Source organism: Rhamphochromis longiceps, linkage group LG1, assembly GCF_057381845.1.
Source record: "Rhamphochromis longiceps isolate RC_006_pf linkage group LG1, R_longiceps_female_GT1.1, whole genome shotgun sequence".
In the NCBI taxonomy this organism is placed as follows: domain Eukaryota; kingdom Metazoa; phylum Chordata; class Actinopteri; order Cichliformes; family Cichlidae; genus Rhamphochromis; species Rhamphochromis longiceps.
This window is the reverse complement of record NC_140557.1, coordinates 37,015,121-37,028,082: the sequence shown is the minus strand read 5'-3', so window position 1 is coordinate 37,028,082 and position 12,962 is coordinate 37,015,121. Positions and strand designations below refer to the sequence as shown.

Below are 12,962 nucleotides of genomic sequence, written 5' to 3'. Positions count from 1 at the left end.
ACATCGTTGTTTTAACAACCCTGAAAATGGCAAAGAGACACGCTTACGAAGCACAGTTTAAACTGAAGGCCATCAGCTACGCGGAGGAACATGGAAATCGAGCAGCGGCGAGAGAATTTAAGATTAACGAATCGATGGTTCGCAAATGGAGGAAGCTAGAAAACAAGCTCCGGCAGGTCAAGAAAATGCAGCTGAGTTTCCGCGGACATAAGGCGAGGTGGCCCGAGTTGGAGGAAAGACTCGAGTGGTGGATCATCGAGCAAAGAACGAGCGGGAGAAGCGTTTCGACGGTCACCATTCGGCTAAAAGCAGTTTCACTAGCTGAAGAGATGAACATTGAACATTTCCAAGGAGGTCCGTCTTGGTGCTTTCGTTTTATGAAACGGTGCCATTTTTCCATCTGGACCAGGACTACGGTAGCGCAGCAACTTCCAGCGGATTATAAGGAAAAGCTGGCCATCTTCCACTCCTACTGCAGCAAACACATCGGCGACAAAAACATCCAGCCACATCACAAACATGGACGAGGTCCCGCTCACTTTTGACATCCCGGTGAGTCACACTGTGGAGAAGAAGGGGACCAGCACGGTAGCGATACGCACAACGGGGTATGAAAAGTCTTCTTTTACTGTTGTGCTTGGCTGCCATGCTAATGGACAGAAACTGCCGCCTATGGTGATTTTTAAGCGAAAGACTTTGCCTAAAGAGAAGTTTCCAGCAGGAATCATCATTAAGGCAAATGAAAAGGGCTGGATGGATGAGGAAATGATGAAAGAGTGGCTGAGGGAGGTGTATGTAAGGAGACCAGGTGGTTTTTTCCACGCATCACCATCGCTCTTAATCTGTGACTCTATGAGTGCCCATCTCACAGCCGATGTGAAAAAACTAGTGAAACAAATGAACTGTGAGCTTGCTGTCATTCCGGGAGGCCTGACAAAGGAACTCCAACCGCTGGACATCGGTGTGAACCGCCCGTTCAAAGTAAGGCTGCGAGCGGCCTGGGAGCGATGGATGACCGATGGAGACCACAGTTTCACCAAGAGTGGAAGGCAGCGCCGGGCGAGTTACGCCACAATTTGCCAATGGATTGTAGATGCTTGGGCTAACATGTCTGCTGGCACTGTTGTTCGAGCTTTCGCAAAAGCCGGCATCATTTCCGAGGAGCCGCACGGCATGGAAAGTGACTCTGACAGTGAAGAAAGTGAACCTGGCATGTTTGATGGAGATTTAGCGCAGCTGTTCAATTCAGACACAGAGGATGAGGACTTCGATGGGTTTGATTGATGATAAAAATGTGAGTACCAAACTTTGTTTTGCTCCTGCTTTATTTTTAAATATGCACACTTGTATGCTTGTGTGTTCTTGATGATGACGATTACTGGTAATAAAAATGTGAGTAAGGTACCGAACTCAGGTTTGCTCCCGCTTTATTTTTAAATACGCATACGGTACTTGTATGCGCCCTATGATCCAGTGCGCCTTATGTGTGTGTTAAATACAGTAATGGCACACATAACTGAGACTGCGCCTTTTAGTACAGTGCGTCTTATGGTCGTGAAAATACGGTAGTCCTCCTTCTCCTTCATTATTCCACTTTGTGCAATGTACTGGTACCAGTGGCATAAAAACAACACTAGAGCATGATGCTACCACCACCATGCTTGACAATTAGAATTATGTTTTTAGGTTTGAAAGCCTCACTTTTGCTCCACCAAACATACATTTTGTCATTGTAGCTAAAGAGCTCAATCTTTCTCTTATCCAACCATAAAACTCTTCCCCAAAAGGCATTTGGCTCATCTATGTGGATAGCTGCAAAATTTAGTTGACCTTGAAGGTGCCAATTTTGGGGCAAAGGCTACTTTCTTAGTTGTCACACTCTCAATCCGTGGCAATGTAAAACAAGCCTCACTGTGGACAACGATGCCGGTGTTCCATCAGTTTCCAGGTCATTGCAAGCTTTGAGGCCCGGTGTTTCCCAGATTGTTCCTGGCCTAGCCTCCTAGAATCTGTTAAAGTGATTACACATCTGAATAACTTTTTCTTATGTGTATCAGAATTTTATTAATCACTAAGGAAATTATGTACTTGTGTAATTGTTTAAACTCATGATCCTGGAATCTGGAGGAAGTTAACTTAAATAAACAAATTCTGCCAAGAAGAGTGGCCAAATGTCCAGAATTATGCCAAATTCTTGATGACTACCTGTCTTGTCTGCAGCTTGCTAAGGGACATTTAACCAAATATTAATGGGTGTCTTTGCTTTTGACCCCGTGTGGATTAGAGAAAATTCATAGATGAAGTTATGATCACACAACCTGATATCACGGCATGTGTTTTAGGCGTGAAATGGACACAGTGGACCGGCATCTCTGTTACACATTTTGCCATGATACTGGGTTGGACCACAGCTGTATATATATATATTTTAGGTGCAGGTTTGTTAAGTGTGGCATGATATCATGTTCTTTATGTCATGAATTTCTCTCCGTGTCATATTTCAAAATGCCAGCTGTAAAACAGTGGTGAACGCAACACTTTATGTTTCTGTGAACTGAAGAGTCCTCAATTCTTCCTTCTTAACAGTCCTTATCCATTATTATTATCATATCAGTGGGTAACGCAAACACTTCTAGAAATGCCTCAATAAGCTTTCTAAAGCAATTGATGTTGCCTTCACACTGTGTGCTTCTCTGAGCCTGTATTAGAAAAGGAAAGGCACGTCCTCAGGGGATTCAGTAGTGGTTTCTAAGCTTTCTGTATTATTCTGTGAAGCTTTTCTTTGGTTGCAATAACTTCAGATACATTATAGGCACTAAGGAAAACTTTCCATTCCTTGAGAACATGGCTGTAAACTATAAGGTCACAGATGCTTCACAAAGCCTTACATTGTAATTCAAAAGGCAATCAGAGGATGTTTGTTTTTGTTTGTTTGTTTCCTTGATTATCTCCTTATAGAAAATTTTTTTATATTATGTATGGTTTGTCAGAATATTTTTAATTTGTACTTTTGTTTATGGGGTCATAGATTTATTTGTGTTTTAATAAAGTAAAAATGACTCCACAAACTGACTAGACCTGCGTATGTACCTGCTTCAAATTTTAAGTGCAACTGCAAGTGCAACCTTTACCACTAGGTTGTAGCATTTTAACAGTGGTTATGCTGAAATGTTTTTGTTCCATTTCCACTATGTGTGTTGTGTCAACTTGCTAGTGTTTCACAGCATTTGACCTCTCAGTGCAACCATAGGAAATTGTACTTCTAAATTTTACATTCAAAATACGTGCAACTCTAACCCAGCGGTCCCCATCCTTTTTTGCACCACGGACCGGTTTAATGTCAGACAATATTTTCACGGACCGGCTTTTCAGGTGTTGCGGATAAATACAACAAAAATGATACGACCAAGAAAAAAACTCTGGTATTTTTTAAATATAATAAAATTCCCTTTGTAACTGTGTAACTTTATTAGCAGCATCCTCCTGAAAAAACATTGAGAGTAACATCCTCCTCTCTGCCCCCTAATGCTATCTGGTCGCTATCGGAAGGTTGGTGGTTCGATTATTGGCTTCCCCAGTCTACATGCCAAATATCCTTGGGCAAGATACTAACCCCAAGTTGCCCTCCGATGCGTTCATCGGAGTATGAATGTGTGTGAATGTAGTTTAGTTTGCACTTGTGTTTAGAAGTGCTTGTATGAATGGGTGAATGAGGCATATTGTATAGAGCGCTTTGAGTACTCCAGGAGAGTAGAAAAGCGCTATATAAGAATCAGTCCATTTACCATATTTAATCTCCAGTTTTTACTTGGCGTAGTATTATTCTTGTGCATTAATGTTAAAGATACAGGAGCATGATCGCTGACAGCTATAGGATGAATCTCAGTGTCTGTAATGTTACTCAGCAGTGAGCTGCTGACCAAAAAATAATCCAGACGAGAGTAGGAGCGATGAACATGTGAGAAAAAAGTATATTCCTTACTGTTGGGGTGAAGGGAGCGCCATGCATCGCAAAGGCCAAAGTCGCTCATATACTGTTTGATTATATTTGTGGACTCCCAATTACGCCGAGTTCCTGCTGTATTGAAAAAACGTGACAGAATGAGGGATCATCCACATTTGGACCATATACACTTACAATACATAGCTTTTTATCAAGTACAGATAGTTTAATGATTAAGAATCTGCCCTCTGGGAGATCACGTGACCCGTCGGCAGGAATGCCAGCGTAGTTTTTAGCTCTGCACACATTGTCACTGTTTATCACTATCCTGTCATATAAATTAGTTATCTCGACGCCGATCCCACTATGGACACCTCTTCAACCAGAGACTCACGGAAAAGGGAGATTGCTCAGTCTCCCTTAAAGAAAAAGTTTAAAGATTCCTCCGTCACTAAGGAAGACCTCGACGAGGCTATTGCTAACGGTGTGAAGCTAGCACTTCAGGAACAACAAAAGTCCCTCGATTCAGTGGTTGCCTCGGCAGTCAGGGAAGCTATGGACTCTATCTTGATTCCTGCTCTGCGCGACTTACGCACAGACCTTCAAAAGACCAATGAAGTGGTAAATAATGTTAGCGGGGAAATCGAGAGGGTAGCTGCGATGGCTAAACGCACTCAAGACCGAGTGGACTCAGTGCAAGCCGCCGCGCGTGAGGACAGACGATCGGTTATCGATCTGAAGAAACAACTCGACCTTCTCACGACAAAGCTTACAGATCTGGAGGACAGGGGTCGCAGGAATAACATCAGGCTTGTTGGCTTACCTGAAATGCTGGAGGGCTCGGATACAGTTGGCTACATTAAGGCTAATCTCCCCAAGTGGATTCCGTCGTTGGAGGGGCGCGACATCGACATCGAACGAGCGCATCGGGTGTACGACGGCCGCGATACTAATACCAAGAAGCCTCGCACCCTAATCTTCAGATTATTACGGTGGCAGGACAGATCGGCAATTCTCAAAGGGGCACGCAAAGCATATCCAGTGAAGCATGCCACCAACACCACTCTTCTTTTCTTCCCTGACTTCAGTCCGACTACAACAGCAAAGAGGAAGAGTTTCTCTCCTGTCATGAAGAAGGCTACGGCTATGGGCCTGGAACCATTCCTCATTTACCCCGCCGTGATGAAGATAGAGCACGGTGGTAAGAAGATGGCATTCGAATCCCCTCAACTGGCAGAAGATCTCATTAACTCCCTGCCGCGAAAGCTGAATCCTGCAACGCCGCAGTGTGTTGATGGGGCCCCCGCTTTTCCTCCCGATCTAAACAGCGCGGCCAACAGCGCTGGCAATCAGCATGCAGGAGAAGGCAACTTAGTGGACAAGAATGACTGAACGCCGGTTAGTTGACCTGTTTTAGTTGCAGCAGGCCTCAACTAGGTTGACGGCAGGATCACTTTCATGGGTTAAGGTTGGTTACATTTAATTTAGCGACTTGCTTCGCCCCTACCGGGGGTACTTTTTTTTTATTTATTTATTTTATTGTATTTTATCTTATCTTATTTTGTGTATGTATGCATGTGTATGTATGTATATGTGTATGTGTGTATATATGTATATGCATGTGTATGTGTATGTGCATGTATGTATATATTTATATATATGTATTTTTTTTTTTTTTTAAATTATTTATTTTACTTTTCTTTGAGCTTATCATGGTCACATATTTGCTGGCTGTTGTTACTGTACGTATATAAGATACATTTGTATTATTTTATTTTGTTTTTGTTGCAAATATTCATATTTTATATTCTTTTTTTTTTTTTTTCTTCTCGCTAAATAAGATAATTTCACTCAGTCGGGAGGGTGTGGGATATACTTACCCACTTAATTTCCGTTGACTATGTGTGCACGTCTGACCCTCAAGTTTTTTGTGTTGGAGTGGAAGGACCGGTTACGAATCAATCAGAAGTTTGTGTTTTAGCAGACCTATGGAGGGAGCTCTGTGCGGTCTGCACCAGTTTTTGTATATAGTTTTTTCCTCCCCTGTCCCCTCCCTTGCAGACATATCTCTATGCAAAGTTATAATTCCAGTAGCATTAGTGAAACATTGCAGTACCTGGCAGGGGTATGGTGGCCTTGTATTTTACTACACACTGACGTTCCTCTCTTGCTATCTTCACATTGGGACCATTCTTGGACACTTGCCGTACCGATGCTACCATTGATTATTCTGTCACTTAACGTTAATGGTCTTAACTCCGCTATTAAGCGGACACGTGTCCTTGAGTACCTATACCGTAAAAACGCTGACATTGCTTTAATCCAAGAAACACATCTGAAACAAGGTGATGTGGCACGTTTTCAAAACAAACATCTTGCTGAAGAGAAAATTCGACCTTACTACCAGGTATAGCACGAGTGATGAAAACGGCCGGCTGGCACTTGTAAGTGGCAGTATCTTAAACCATAAACTGGTATTCGTATCTGTATACTGTCCAAATGAGCCAGACAGGGACTTTTTTACTTATATTGCCAATACACTATTAGAATACAATGATTATTCCATAGTGTTGGGTGGAGACTTCAATGCTGTCGTCAACCCCGTTTTAGATAAATCTCATCCAGATGCAGTAGCTAATCTCTCATCTTCTCTGTTGAATACACTTATAAAAGATCTTAATCTCATCGACCTTTGGCGGATGCAGAATTTCGACATTAGGGATTATACATTCTTTTCTAATAGACATAAGACATTCTCTAGGATAGACTACGTTTTTGTTAGTCCTTCCTTAGTTTCAGGTGATACATCTATTTCTATTCAGCCAATCTTGATATCGGATCATTCAGCTTTGTTATGCTCTGTCGATCTGCCCAATTTAAAGAATAGGGCCCCCAGGTGGCGCTTTAATACGTCCCTATTAACAAACTCTACCTTTCTCAGCCTGCTTAAGCTCCAGCTGAAGGATTTTTTGGATATCAACGCTAATGAGGATATCGACCCACAAGTCTTATGGGAGACTACAAAATGTTTCATTCGTGGCTTTTCCATCTCATTCTCCTCCATGTTGGCAAAAACAAAACGTGCTCAGGTGTCCAATCTAGAAAATCAGGTGGAATCTTTACAGAATCTGCAAAAACTAAGCCGGTCAGACGATCAGTCTACACACACTATTCTTAGTTAGCGTATTGTCTGTCTTGTCTTAATGTTGGTTTAAAATGGAGCACTGTAACAAAAAATAATTTCCCCCAGGGATCAATAAAGTATTCTGATTCTGATTCCTAGCTTCACTAAAAGAAGAATATGATGCAATAACCTTGTCCAAAGCAGAGTTCATCTTGCATAGAACTAGACAGAAGTACTATTTTGAATCAGAGCGTCCTAGTCATTTGTTGGCACTTATGCTTAAAGAATGTGAAACAAGGGCACATATTCCAGCTATAACAGCTGCAAACGGTAAAATTACGACAAATCCCCAGTCCATTAACACCACTTTCTCGTCATTTTTTGTAAATCTGTATAAATCAGATATCAATTTTAAGGATACTATCTGTAATAGCTTTCTCGAGAATCTGGATCTACCTCATATTCCACAAGCAGATCAGGATGAGCTAGAGGCCCCATTAACTCTAGATGAGCTGCATAGAGCGCTGAAAGACCTTAACAAAGGTAAATCACCTGGACTGGATGGCCTTCCGCCAGAACTATTTCTAGAACTTTGGGATACAATAGGCTCGCTCATGCTCGGCTCATTTAATTTTGCAATCCGGAACGGGTCTTTCCATAGAGACCAGAAAACAGCACTTATTACCCTTCTCTTAAAAAAGGGAAAGGACCCTCTTGAGTGCTCTAGTTTCAGACCGATATCTCTGCTCACAACTGATCTTAAAGTATTTGCAAAAGCTCTCGCATTGCGCCTGGAAAGAGTTATCCATGTTTTGGTCAATGCAGACCAGACAGGATTTATCCGAGGGCGGCTTGCATCTGATAACATAAGACGGCTGTTGCACATCATAGATGCCGCTAACAGCTATCAAAATCCATGTGCAGTATTTTCACTTGATGCAGAAAAAGCCTTTGATAGGCTAGAGTGGGACTATATGTGGATGGTATTAAAACACTTTGGGTTTAAGCAGAAATTTGTTGCTATGATTCAAACACTATATCACTCACCTCTTGCTAGTGTCTTAACAGGGGACCTGGTCTCTCCCCCTTTCACGCTGCAGCGTGGAACGAGGCAGGGTTGCCCTCTCTCTCCTCTCCTGTTCTGCCTCTCTCTAGAGCCCTTAGCACAAGCCATTAGACAGTCCACGATTTCTCCCATAAGAATTGGTGGTCATAATCATATCGTATCTCTATATGCGGATGATATTATTCTGTTTTTGGACAACTATGAGACGTCCATCCATCCATTGATTAAAAACTTTGACCATTTCAGCTCTCTATCTGGCTACAAAATAAACTGGTCGAAATCTGCTTTGATGCCTTTGAACGATAAAGCTACGAAAGTTTCCTTACCCAGTTGTGTTCAGATCAAAAGCACTTTTACTTATCTGGGCATTTCAATTCATAATAGTATTCCAAAGATAATCAAGGAGAATTTTACTACTATGCTAAATAAGATCAAATCCGACTTTCAAAGATGGGACAATTTAAAAACTTCGCTTCAGGGTAGAATCAACACAGTAAAGATGAACATACTGCCACGGCTTAATTTCCTTTTTTTTATGTTGCCACTCTCTCCTCCTCTAACTTATTTTAAAGACATACACTCTGCGGTGTCTAAATTTATTTGGAATGGCAAAAGGCCTAGGATACGTTTGTCAACATTGCAGCGGCCCAAATTGTTTGGTGGCCTGGCAGTACCAAACTTTGAGTTTTATTACTGGTCATTCCAAATCAGGGCGCTTAGTACGTGGGTCAACCCAGAGACTACTACTGCGTGGAAAATGATCGAATCCGCCAAGGCAGCACCGCATAGACTACAAGATCTTCTGTTTGCTAATGTTCCCGCCAATACGCTCTACAACAACAACGAATTTGGACCTATTATTGCCAACTCTATACAGGTATGGAGGAAGATAGAACGGCGGCTGGGTGCTCCAGTTAAATTTTGTAAAAGCTCACCACTCTGGCATAATTTAAAATTACTATGTGGCAGCCGACCATTTGTTCAACCCTCTTGGTTCTCACTCGGGATAAACCTTTTTGATGATCTATTCAACGCCCAAGGCCTTTGCTCATTTCAGGACTTAAGGACACGTTTTTCTCTTCCTGCATCTTCTTACTTTGTATATCTGCAGCTCAGATCAGCTTTAAAAGCATACGGTGTCCCCTGGGACTCTCCTCTTCCCTCTCATCCCATGTTGGACTGGATCCTGCCTAAATCTGGCAGACCCTCTGTTTCCAAAATCTACAACAAATTAGCTGAACATGGTATGAAGTCCCTGCCCATTGAATCTATTTGGGTCAGGGAACTGGGAGAACTACAGGTTAATATAGACTGGGATACAGTGTGGTCTAATCTGAGTTTGACTTCTAAGAACCTGGCGCATCAATTAATTCATTTCAAAACCATACACAGAACATACATTACGCCCTATAGGAGGTTCCAGATGAAACTACAGGCTACGTATTACTGTCACATCTGCAATGATTCATCACCTGGCACGTTTTTGCACATGTTTTGGGACTGTCCTGTGGTATCCGATTTTTGGGTCTTTGTGAACTCTGTGTTATCTGAGGTACTGGAAGTTTTTTATGTTCCCAATCCTGGTCTTTGTCTCCTTAATGATACCTCTGAAATCTCCTTAAAACAAATGCAATGCAAAATGTTGTTCGCTGGATTTACATCCGCAAAGAAGACTATTACAAAGCAATGGTTCTGTCCTGACATTTGTATGGAATCATTCTGGAGACGATGTCTTATCCATGTTATTGGTTTTGAACATACCACAGCAAAATTAAATAAAGCTCGACCCACGACTGTTGACGCTTGGAAAATCTTCTCATCCAGAGTTATCTCCTGGAAGAGGCAATAATTGGTTTTAACTTTGTGTTTTTGTGTCTTTTCTTTGCTGTCCCTATGCCTTGTTTGCTAATGTTTGCTTTGCTACTGCAGTTTACAGTTGTGCTGTATATGTCTGTACCCCCCCCCCCCCCCAACCCCGTTTTAAATCAATAAAATGTTGATCACAAAAAAAAGAATCTGTCCTCTGGATCTGTAACTGTATCGTGTACTGTGAAATTAATATTTTTATGTATTAAAAATCATTAACACACTACTCCCTTTTGTCTAGAATTATAACAAGCTGAGAACACATTAGGAAACTCAGGTGTTTTAAGTTCATTCGAACCTCTAAGAGGTCTGTGGGTCTCCTGTAAAACGACAACATCTGCCTGTAGTTTTTTGAGTTGGTTAAATATTTTTAACCTCTTTTCTCAGGAGCCAGCTCCACTTACATTCCATGTAACAAACCTTAGTGCGCCCATAGATGTGTGTGTATAACTAGGGGTGTAGCTGTGTGTGTCGCTTAGACAGGTGGAGAGAATACATCACTTGTTTGTAAATAAAAAGGAGAGAGAGAAAGAATGTGTGGCGAGATGCTCCCTGAGTCTGACTATGTGAAGCATACAGTGGGTCTGTGTAATGTTTATTGGGTAGAAACTAGAGCTGGGCGATAGAACGATAACGATAATTGCAAAATAACTTTTTCTCGATAGAAGAATTAAACTATTGCGATAGGCCTCACCGCTCTTGTCCACTTAAAAAAAAAAAGAAGAACAGCCAATCCAAATTAAGTAGCACAGAGGCAAACCGATCACAGCCGCAGCGTCACGTAACTTGTTACATACAGCACAAATGCCAAGCCGCACATGTGTATTTGTTTGGGAAGCAGCCAGCCGCCGTGCCGCCCAGGTAATGGAGGAAATGAGTGTGCCGACTAGAGAAAAATCAACCGAGAGCGTGACCGAAGGTTACCGAAGAGAAAACAGATGATGGTTCCAATGCCGGAGAGATTGTCAAACGGAAGAGGCATAGAAGTTCCGTAGTGTGAAGGTATTTCGGCTATTTCAAGTCTGACAAAAAACAGAGTAGCGCGCACTGTAAATTGTGCCGAAAGCAAGTCTGGAAATACAATAAACCGGTGCATGCTCAATCTCTGACTGAAAGCGCTAATTCGTCATTCGGTTTTGTCAGACTAAAGTAACTGTTAAAACTGTTTGAAAAGCTAAGCTATACAACAAGGAGAGATTGAGAATTTCCTTTTAGTTCTCAGTTTATTTGATATTGACAAAAGTTAGTCAATTTTGTCTGTTCTTCTGTAAAACAAACTAAGATTTATTTTTAGAATTAATATTTTGATACCGCCCAGCTTCTCATCTTCTTACGTGGAATAACTGCAGACTTTCAAGTCACGGAGGAGCTGGCTGCCATGCAGTCAATGAAAGGAACAACAACCGGCAATGACTTATTCATAGAGGTAAATGCATGTTTGGACAAATTAGGACTGAAATGGGACAATCTGGCAGGTGTAACAACAGATGGTTGTCCAAATCTGACTGGGAAAAATGTAGGACTTTTAAAGAGAATGTAGGATAAAGTGACAAAAATTAATCCTGTGCAGGAATTATACATCAGGAAGTGTTGTGTAAGATAGTGTTAAAGATGGACCACGTTGTTGATGTTGTAACTAAAACAGTTATCTTCATCAGAGCAAGAGCATTAAATCATAGACAATTTATTGCTCTTTTGGAGGAAAATGAGATGGAACATGGTGACATCAGCTACCACTGCTCTGTCGGGTGGCTCAGCCTAAGCAAGGGGATCTGAGAGAACAGATTCAGGATTTCTGTGTGAAGAAAGGACATGCCGTCCCAGAGCTTTCAGATGAAGATTGGGTGGCAGACCTCGGATTTGCTGCGGATGTGACTGCACTAATGAACCAACTAAATGTCAAACTGCAGTGCAGGGGACTTTTTGTGCATGAGATGTACAGTGCAGTAAAGGCTTTCATGAGGAAGTTGCAGCTTATCTCAAGCCAAGTGAAGGACAACTTTCTGACCCACTTGCCAACACTAAAGGAGGCTATTCCAAATGCCAATCACCTCCACAAGTACTCAGCCATGTTAGAAGTACTGCATGCAGAGTTTTCAAGGCGATTTCAAGATTTCAAAGCTCTTGAAAATGAAATGGACATGGTTTCTTCTCCCTTCACCTGCAGTGTGGATAATGCTTCAAGTGATGTTCAGATGGAACTCATTGACTTGCAGTCTGACACACTTCTGGCAGAGCACTTCAGGTCAGTCTCACTGCTGGACTTTTATTCCTCCCTCAAAGAAGAAAACTTTCCACACCTGAGGAATCATGCTCAGAGGATTCTAGTCCTCTTTGGATCTACCTATGTATGTGAACAGACATTCTCGGTGATGAAGTTCAACAAATCCAAACACAGGTCCTCTGTCACTGATGACCACCTCTCAGCTGTTCTTCGCATAGCCACCTCAGACATTCAGCCAGATTTCAATGCCCTTCTTCAAAACCAAAACAGGCTGGATTATTCTCACTGAAAAGGAGGAAAACATGACACAAGTCATTGTATTGTTGCATTTCTATAAACTTGTTGTTTGTTGAGTTAAACATGTTAAAATAAAATGACATTGATTCGGTGGTTGTTTTTGTTTTATTTGGAATATGCGCCACAATTTCACATAGCATAGCCCAATATAAATATTTACATTATTTTATTTTTGTTTTATTCTTCTGATTACCAGTACCAGCTATTCGTAATATATAATTTAGTGAATTTTACAATTTAAGAAAGTTAAGCAGACTTGGGTTCAAGATGTCGTTGATGTGGCCCTCTGACGCAACTCGGGTTTCTCATGTTGCCCCTTGTAAAAATTAATTGCCCACCCCTGGTGTAGAGGGTGGAAATCAGCCAGGACAGCTCATGAAATATAATAATAATAATAATAATAATACATTTTATTTGAAAGCACCTTTCAAAACACTCAAGG

At 41.6% G+C, this 12,962-nt stretch overlaps 1 pseudogene; it reads left to right on the top strand.

Moving 5' to 3' along the window:
* The first annotated feature begins 11,377 nt into the window (after window positions 1–11,377).
* On the top strand, window positions 11,378–12,512 carry LOC146679120 (general transcription factor II-I repeat domain-containing protein 2B pseudogene; annotated as a pseudogene).
* The last annotated feature ends 450 nt before the right edge of the window (window positions 12,513–12,962 follow it).